The sequence below is a fragment of the Dermacentor andersoni genome, chromosome 11 (genome assembly GCF_023375885.2).
Source record: "Dermacentor andersoni chromosome 11, qqDerAnde1_hic_scaffold, whole genome shotgun sequence".
NCBI classification, from domain to species: Eukaryota; Metazoa; Arthropoda; class Arachnida; order Ixodida; family Ixodidae; genus Dermacentor; species Dermacentor andersoni.
The window spans coordinates 69,049,964-69,059,597 of NC_092824.1; positions in this window are offsets into that span (position 1 = coordinate 69,049,964).

Sequence of the window (9,634 nt, forward strand, 5' to 3'; positions counted from 1 at the left end):
ATATTACAGGGATCGTAGACGAGATCTACCTCCCCCTTACCATTCCCTTACCGCCAGACAGAGTTCAATCTGGTGCCAGATCCAGACCAAAGCATTTATTTCTCCCTGTCTGGCACATTCATTTCACCCTGCTCTCCATAATCCACAATGTACCACCTGCCGAGCTCCTCGAGCACATCTTTTCCACTGTTTGTGGAGCTGCCGCAAGCCCAGGGCGGTAGAGCCTATTCCCAACCCTTCCCTTTCCTCGTGCAAGGCCGCTCTTCTGGCCATTTGCTCGGATGACCAGCTCTGGCTGGTGCACGGTCCTTGCCTAGAGATGTCGGCCAGGGGGCTCCCGGACGTCTAGGGGCCCAACCACATTGAAATAGATCAAATAAAGTTTTATTCATCCATCCATCCTAACGTCATGTGAACGCTTTTTCTTATTGGAAGTGAGGTTTAGTTTGTTTGAATGATTTGGCGAAAAGATAAAAGGGGTTATCGGGGTGCCTCTGTTAGCATTCAAAGATTTGCAGCTTAGCGTCAAACTAGCGGCGCACTCTATCGTCTCGTTTTTACAAGATATGCAATGCCATTTTATTCTAAATCCCAAAGTGCCGAAGGCGTTATTTGTTTGCGTTCGTTCTGGGCGCTCGGTGCGCATGCGCGGTGATTCAACGTCGCGCAGTGGCGAATACATACCAGGCCGTTAAATCACCGAAACACAAGGCATAGCTGAAGAAAGGAGCAATGAATACACGCCTCTGGTGTTCAGCCTCACGGACGAAGTAGCCCCGAGGGCAAGCCGTGGCGATACCCAGGGCACCTCACCTGCCCTGGGCACCTACACAACGTGAGATTTACCGCTTGTAAAATTGTCATTGAATACTGTTACCCGCAGACACGGCCCAGAAGGAAGGACTTACCAGCTATGCATTTTCTCCACCTGAAACGGGTCTTTGTTGACAGCCAACTTGAGCTTTTACATAGGCGACTTTCTTAAATATAGACGCGTCGATGCAAGGGCGGTACGAAAATAGTGTCGATGTTCAGCGCAAATTCAGCTGTTTAGCTCTCAAGATAAGACTTGTCACAACGGGAAGCGAATGTATTTAACGAAGAATTTTTTTTCTTTTATGTATGATTACTGTGTTGCACACACCCAACTGGGTGCTAGTACTCGCTCTCCCGGGTACAATACCGGATATGACCGCCGTATTTCGATGAGAGCGCACTGTAAAAATGCTCGTGTTTACATGCTTTTAGGTGCTCGTTAAAGAAGCCCCGGCGGTAAAAATTTATGCGCAGGCCCCCTAGTGCGGCATGAGCTTTATCAGGTCACGACTCTTGCACGAAAGAGCGCCTTTGAATTTATTAGTTTTAGGCGCACTGCACACTCGCTTTGACGAACGGGTAAGTCTTTTCTGGACGACACGACAAGGTGCACAAAACACTGTAATTTGCCATGTAAAGAAAATGTTACTAAGTAGGTTAGTCCCGCAAAACACTCCATCTTTAGAAAAGTTGAGCCCGTTGGTGGAAAAGCCACAATTTAGTTTAGAACGATTGCTTGTGCGTTTGCCTGGGTGGCCTAACGGTGAGCAATGCGTATTAAAGAGAAATCTTACTGTTGCGGAAGCTGTCGTTTTGGCGCTCGGAGTAGTTTGGCCGATGAAACCACTTCTGGTTCTGTTTTTTTTAAGGGTGCTTTTACCACTAAAATGTAGATTACAGGATTATAAGTGGTTTTTAAACAACAAACTTGGGCAGTCATAAAGTAGGGGAAAGTGATGGTGTACTACGCTACCCTTTACCAATCGTAGTTGCAAGTCACGTCTTAGCTACGCTCTTGCTGAGCATTGCATCTGTCATCGGGAATTTTTCCCGCTCTTCTTACAATAAACTTCATCCTTCGAGAAATTATCGCACAGCTATTTGCGAGCAGCATAGTAGAAGCAAACTCAGCATCACTTGTTGAGAAATATTTATGTACTCCATCCTCGTTGATCCTCAATTCATTCGAATTCATCATTTCGTTGTGAATTGTTCAAATTAAGACTGGGCTACAAGACAAAAATCCGTTTTCTATATAGGGCAAGTCATTTAGGTCCAATTGCAAATATACAAAATACCATATATTCATCATAGCTCCGGTATCCATGGGTGTTTAATGTATTTAGTGTGAACACGCTACATTCACCGCGGCGATGCCAAATCACCAGAAGCGGGTACAAATAGGAATTTTTCTAATGTAACTGCTGGTTTGCATCATAATTGAAGAAAGTATCCACACAATCTCATTCTTATGTTTCAACCTGTTAAATATTTCATAAGAAATGTTCCATTAAGCAAGATATTTTATTCCAAAATTGTGGTTCGGGTTATGTTGTTGTGATAAGCGGAGCTAGCATTTTATATAGCAAACTACATATGTAGACATCATACCCGTTGTAAGTACTTTAACAGTTAAGCTGACACTGTGTGTTCGTATAAGTCAAGGTAGGTGCCGTTTCGACAATGCTGGATTATTGCTCTGCACCAGAAATTTCCCCGCGTATAGTTCGTGCTATGCCAGTCAGCGCAGTGTGTCTTTAGTGAGAATGGAAGATTGCAATAACGTGTTTACGAAACAGTAGAGCAGCCTCCGGTTCTTCCATCGAGAAAGGTTCGTCCGTTGATGAAACTTGCATGAAGGGAACGTCGTTACAAATAATTTCCTTTCGTAACACTCTGTCACCTGCCATTGCCTCATAAACATCTTATCCAACATTCACTTCTCGTCAGCCTTGGTGGAGAGCGAGTGTCTTCAAGGGATTGCGTTGGAGAGGAGAAGCGCGAATGCCATGGAGAGCTCGCCATACGTGAGACTGTGCTTTGCGGAGGTGCCACTAGCTACAGAATTATTTCGATTGTTCCTTGTCTAATTTGTACATGTGACAATGTATTTTCTTCTGTGTGATAGATAGATGGTAGAATAGCTGGTTGGGAGCTGGGATAATAGCGTAATTCTAGGTGATTCGCAGCCTAAAAAATTTTCTACCCCTGAAATTTGTCTACGTCGCTCCTTCAAGAGCAAGCACCTCCTAAGGCCTGTATCTCACAAATGCCAAGGACGTTTTCACATTTCATGACACAAAGGGAAGCGCAATGACAGAATTCTCGTTTCATAAATGCAACGTTTGAACAAAGTGAGACTTCAGCCCATGTACAGTGCATAGCAGAGGCCAAAGAAAAAGGTGGGTTGTCGCTAATTTCCTCCAACATCCAATCACTTAGTGCTCCCTCTACAGACATTGAACACGACACATTTCTGAACTAAGCAGATGTATTGGCTATTTCCGAAACGTGGCTTGATGAACCGACTAAAATCCGAGAGTTTCAGTGTGCAGCACGATGCAGACTATGCAGAACAGACATGATAAGCAACACCAAATGCTACCGAAATTCTGAGAATTCTCTACTAATGCGCAATCATTTTTAGACATCGGAAAGTCGATGGGTAAGTACGCACGCATAAGTTAGGAAAACCAATAAAACAAAAGCGAAATAAGATTGCAGCCAAAGAACGGTTGCGCGTTACTGGACAATTCTCGGAATTCCTCCAGCAGTATTCTAATTCCATATTTCGTGAAAGTTCGTGCAACATAATTTTTCGAACTGGCGATGCATGTTGCACGGCATTCTTTTTTTAAAAGATCAGCGCTGCCTGTAGCGAGTGTGAAAGAAATATTACGACAGTGACGTCATCACTGCAAAGAACTCTAAATGACCGGGACCTGGTATCTGCTCCTTATTCGCATCTTATGACATGCCTGAACAAAGAATCGGTGTACGCACGGGTCAGGTGTTCAGTAGAAGCCATAGAACGCCAATCACAAGCCACGTAGGCTTCGCGGCTACATCATGGCGCGAAACAAATTCCAATATTTCCACAAAAAAAATGAATAAAATGTGCTTGTGATTGTGCTGCCATCGTTGGTAATTAATTGGAGGCTCTGAATGCACTCAAGCTGTCCATGGGATCACATGTTCACCGAGTCAACGGGCAAAAAAAGAAAAACACGATGACAAACGCGCCCGCTGGCTACGCAAGAAGGGTAAAAGAGCTCGTTAACACCAACATCGAGAACGCATGACCGCCCTACCCTCGACCACAGCGCCCCCTCACAAACCGGGGACAAACTGCGGCCGCTTTAAGAGAGAGAGCACTGGAAATGAAAATGTCTAAATTATATATATATATATTCCATAATTATTTAACGTGCACGAATTTTCCCCTGGAAGCCATAGCACTTAAAGAAGAAAGAGTAAAACATTACAGTCACTTTAGCATACGGTAAACAATATGAAGGCGAAAGCCTACGCGCTCGCAAGACAGCCAATAAATTACTTTTACATTATCATTCGAAAGCATTGTTACTTACTATTTTTACTTGCTTCCTCTTAACTCGTTATTCTCTTGTGCTCTCTTTAGGTTGCCTAGGCACCCTCACTTATTCTACGTGGTTAAAGGCATGCTACAACGGCTGTGGCAAGTCTATGGAGAAAATTAGAATGGATAGACTGGTTGCCTGAATGATTTTTTAGCACTTTAATCGATGAATGTAGCTACATAGGCTTTTATATATTCTATTAGTAGAGAATGAGGGACACGGAAAGGCAAATTAGCCAGACAGCGCTAACCTTATACGACAGATATATGTCCAGTTGACGCAGACGTACTGATACTCCTCAAAACGTCGTAAGACACGTGTGCATTGTTCGCCAGACATGAACAAAACCGTGGAAACCACACGCAGGCCCTGTTGTGGCCACACTGCTTAATTAGAAGGGCGTCCCTTGAACGCGAAGAAAGGCACTCGAAATCTTGGTTTTTTATTATTGATGAAGAAATACTGGCGCGCGCGCTTGAATTTTGATACCATAACACCAGACTGACAAATTTTCGGCCCATGAACCGTCTAAGGCTTTCGCCGTAATAGCGGCATTTACCGTGAACGGTTTTTAACTGGGAGAGGGGTTTACACTACTTTGATCATTTGGTGGGAAGACAGCGCGGGTTATCAGGACGCCTCTTCTAGCGTTAAAATATAAGCACTTTAGCGTCGAGGTATATAGTGGCGCACGCTATCGTGTCTTTATTCTTTTTTTCAGATGAGCCCTACGGTTATCTTCTAGTTTCCAAAGAGGCAAAAGTTTTATTTGTTCCCTTTCATCGTCGGCGCTGACTGCGCATGCGCTATGATTCTGCGTGCTTCTGTCACGAAACAGACGCTAGTGCTCCAGAGGCGCCGAAACAGCCATGGCTGAAGAAAGCGACAACGGGAACACGGCTCCTGCTTTTACCTTTGACGAGGAAGCAACCCCGAGCACAAGCCAGGAATTCTTCGAGGGCACTTTGTGTACGTCCGACTATTGCGCTGCGTGAGTCTTGCCGCTTGTAACAATTCTCGATGAATACTGTCCCCCGTAGGTATGACGCAGAGGACCAGGCATTGATAGCTATAGATTTGTTCTTACTTCAAAGCAGGCCTTTGACAGAAAACTTCAGACCCCGTACTACGTGGGCGACCTTCTTAGGTTGTTTCCTGCGCCGATGCAAGGGTTATGCCAACATATCCCAACGGGAAGCATAGCTGCGGCTGTTTATCGTTAAAGACAAAATGAATGTTCCTGCCGGAAGCAATGCTTTTATCGAAGAACATGTTTGTCGCTCGTGTACGGTCATCGCACCGCACACCTGTTGTGGCGGCCCAGTGGCTACGGCTTTGCGCTGCCAGAGTTCGAGGTCACCCCTAATGTTTTCGGAGCAACGGCCTATCATCCCTCACGCTTGAATGCAAAAACCCACACGGGTCTACATGCCCGTTACAGAAATCCAGGCCTTGAAGTGTAATTTCGCTCGTGTAAGGCCTTTCGAATGCTACTGGCCGTGACTTTTCAAACGCACTTTTTTCTTATGGTCCCCTCTGAGCTAAGTAAACCTACTTCACAAAAAACATGCCCAAAGAATCGGTAGGCGGGAGCCACGGAGCTAGGGAAACCGAAGTAAGTCAGCTGTGGCCGACGTACCTTTACAAACACCCATCACCACATGGCCCGTCAGTGCCCACTGCTTCACCTGATTTACCGCGCCAGCAGCTAGCGTCGTAGCGTAAACAAACTAGTGCATGGGCATGGCCAGCACGAAACCTCATTCCACAACGCGGGCACTATAGGGACAAGCGCATACAAAACCAGAGAAGAAACTATTCCTCCGTAGTACCTAGGCAACGTCAGATATTCAAGGAGTAGAAGTCGCCAGATTTTCTCTCTCGCACCCGCCTTTAATCGCGCCTTCCCACAGACGTCGGGCGATTCCTGAAATGTCATCTTGTGCTGGGTGACTGTCTCGGCCGACGACTCGGCCGACGAGCGTTTGTCTAATGCATAACATAAAACTCTTCCGCACCGTACACGCGTGCTGTCATCACGCGGCTGTCACCTTGATTTCTCTTGCTTTTTTAGCTGAAGTGAAACTTATAGGTATACTTATGTTCCATATCAGGTTTCAAAGAGTAACCTTCGAACCTTTTTTTACGCCACGGTAAAGAAGTCGCAAGTAAGAATGATTTGCGGTATACAACTGCAGTAGCACGTCCCTTCATTTAGGTTTTTTTCTGAGGCTTGTGTCTGCACTCGCGTCTTGCTCATGCCCCTGTAACTCAACTTAATTTTTCGGAGACGCAGCTGCGTGGTCCATACGTGAAGCAAACTCATAAGAAGACATATTTTTTCACATATGCTTAACTTCAACCGACTCCGTCCTTCTCTTCTCAAGTGTTCAAGATGAGTCTTCCCTCAGAGGCAACTCTCGGTTCTCTACTATTCTGTGAAAGCCATGTTGCTTGCAGTTTTAATTATTTATTAGATAGATTCCTAATGTAATGGATCCATGGTTCGTCATTGATTGAAATCGCCGTCACAATCCTAGTACCACCACGAAGATTGCGAATCCAATCTGACGCGTAAGGAGCATCTCTTTTTATTACAGCTCTGCTTCGAGGTAAAACATTAAAAAGTCCGCGCAGCCTCATTTTCTGAGCCTCACCCTATATTATAGAACAATTAGATAACAATGTTTCGTGGAAGCCATTGGGTAATTATTGTTGCGATTCAGCTCCACAAGCTATTGACGCCACGACAAATAGAAACAGAACGCATGTAGCAAACTTCAAAGCACTAATCAGAACCATTAAAAGTTCTAAACTAAACCAGACTTAAAACGTTTCGTGAAAATCAAGGAGGCGTTTCCACTACGGTCAATGGTCGCTCCCCACTCCACGTGTTACGCCGGGTTCACCCTATGTCAGCCAGCAAGTGAGCAATTGGATAAAATGAAACATGACATGCATCACGTTCATTAACAAAATAGCAGTTTGCTTGTTCCAAATTGTGCTTTTACAAAAGCTTCTTCAGGTATTTCCCGTGTTACCTGGAAGCAAAGTGTTCGATACAAATACATATGTTTAATTCTAGGATTTGTGACGACTCCTTCGAAGACCAGTGGAACCTGTTTAACAGCCTCAATGATTCCAAGGACGTTACGGGTATGTACGGCATGGCCTTCGACCATCGCTACCACTTGCGAAGACGCTTAACAACCCTCAACGGAAAGAACATTTACGTAGGCCACGAAAGCGGTGCATTTACTGCACAAAGGGACACACTTTACGAGTGTCATCGTGCCGGTTTCCGTATGAGCAGCCCCAACGCGAATTAACAGAATAGCTGATTGGGAAAGTTCGTGCGTGAAAGCCATGCAGCGTGATAGCCATGCTTGGACGACATAACTGACAAGGACATATCTAACAAATTTGTCGTTACCCCCCCCCCAAAAAAAAAGAAACAGATATCACACTCTCCAAAACTGCATGTGCTAGAGCACCTAAGGCGGCCAATATTGGTTCGTGAATTGCCAACTTACAAAAATTTTGAGTGTTTACGAGCGTTTCTCAATGTCCTACCCACAACATAGCATCATATTTCAGATCGCCCCATATTATATCATTTTGATCATTTTAGATATATTATTAGATGTTTCCAAAACTGCGTTATCCTTTTACTGCTTCATTAGATTTGAAAGCTTGATATTGTTCATATTTTACAAATTCTTCTATATTGAATATATAAAAACATTCACAGCCAAAGAAAACTTAGTTTGGTCCAGTCCCTACATTTTAACGTTTTATTTTAAGTGCTACAGACATCAGCAAACTTAGTGCAATAGTTACGTCTTTCTCATGTATTTAGACAGAATCCACCGAGCTAAACTTTAGTTTTCCGCGCTACTAATGAGCTTAACTATAAGGAGAACGCGGCCTTTATGGTTAAGGAAGGTTAGGTTCGCGCAAAAGCTAACTCACAGAATTTTGTATATTTTCCATCGGCACCTTACTAAAGCCTGAAATATGCTTATTGCTGGAAATGTAGAGCAAAGATTTGACTCCGATTACCGACACGACGAAATTTCCAGGACGCTTTAGCTTCGCCTTTAAGAGTGGAACGCGATACCATTCAAAGATCCCTGGTTGCTTCTCGCGCTTCCCGGTAACTGCATCTTAGGTAACCGTAATGTTTACCGCGAAACGCTGGCCGCAATCGCTATGCACGAAAGCGAGCTTTCTGGTTCGAACACGGCTTCTTGCGTGGTTGGCTTATGCTCGGAGGCGAGCGCCATCTGGAAGGTTTTGCACGGAAATGGGTGCGCCACTGCCCGTGGTACAAGAGTGGTGGAAACGCTGGAAAATCGGTTTTCGCTTGAGTTCCCGCGTAAAAGAATGTTTTCTCGTATATTAAAATTACAATCTGATGCTATCATGTCTTTAGGTTGTGCGTAAGTGGTGTTTTACTAAGCTTCTGACACATTTTACTTAGATTCATTTAGTTCAGTAACACATTGGCGCTACACGGAAGGCCTGCGTGATTCGGTATGCCTGATTCGCAATGATTTTTTTGCTCACAAGACGGTCAACACCGGCGCCGGACGCAGACACCAGATCATCTGCGACACGAGGCCCGTAGTGCTATCGCGTTAAAAATGCCTAATCTCTTCCTCAGCATGGAACACTGTCGTGTTCTATTCTGGCGCCGAATATAACATATTGTATTCTGTTCTATTCTAGTATAACATTTTCGGGTAAATCCAACGTTGCATAATTTCCGTCAAGCACGTCTCTTTCGCCATATGTAATGAAGGCATATTTACAGAAAGAGCACTGCATACAGAAGCACTGAAGTCAGGTTACGCTATTACTAAACCTCAACTAAACCTCCGTGTTTTTTTTTCAGCACGAAATGGTGACGCTCGCTGAGTGACCCTTGCACAGTGACGAAGTAACACCTATGTTATTTCCTCAGGCCATACACATGTCACTGAAAGCGGAATCCCCAGTTCCCCACCTATGGTGTCCAGCAGCAGCATCAATCACGCACAGCCCAGTACAAGCCGCGCTGGCATGGAGGAAGCATCGGCCATTCCGGAAAACATTGCTAGGTGAGCCCACGTTTGGAAAAATTTCCTTGCATAATGCAAATCACAGAGGGCGCGTAATGCTGCCCGTCGTTCAACTATGCCTCCACTGTCGAAATCTTTCTGTGGAGGAGAGCTCTG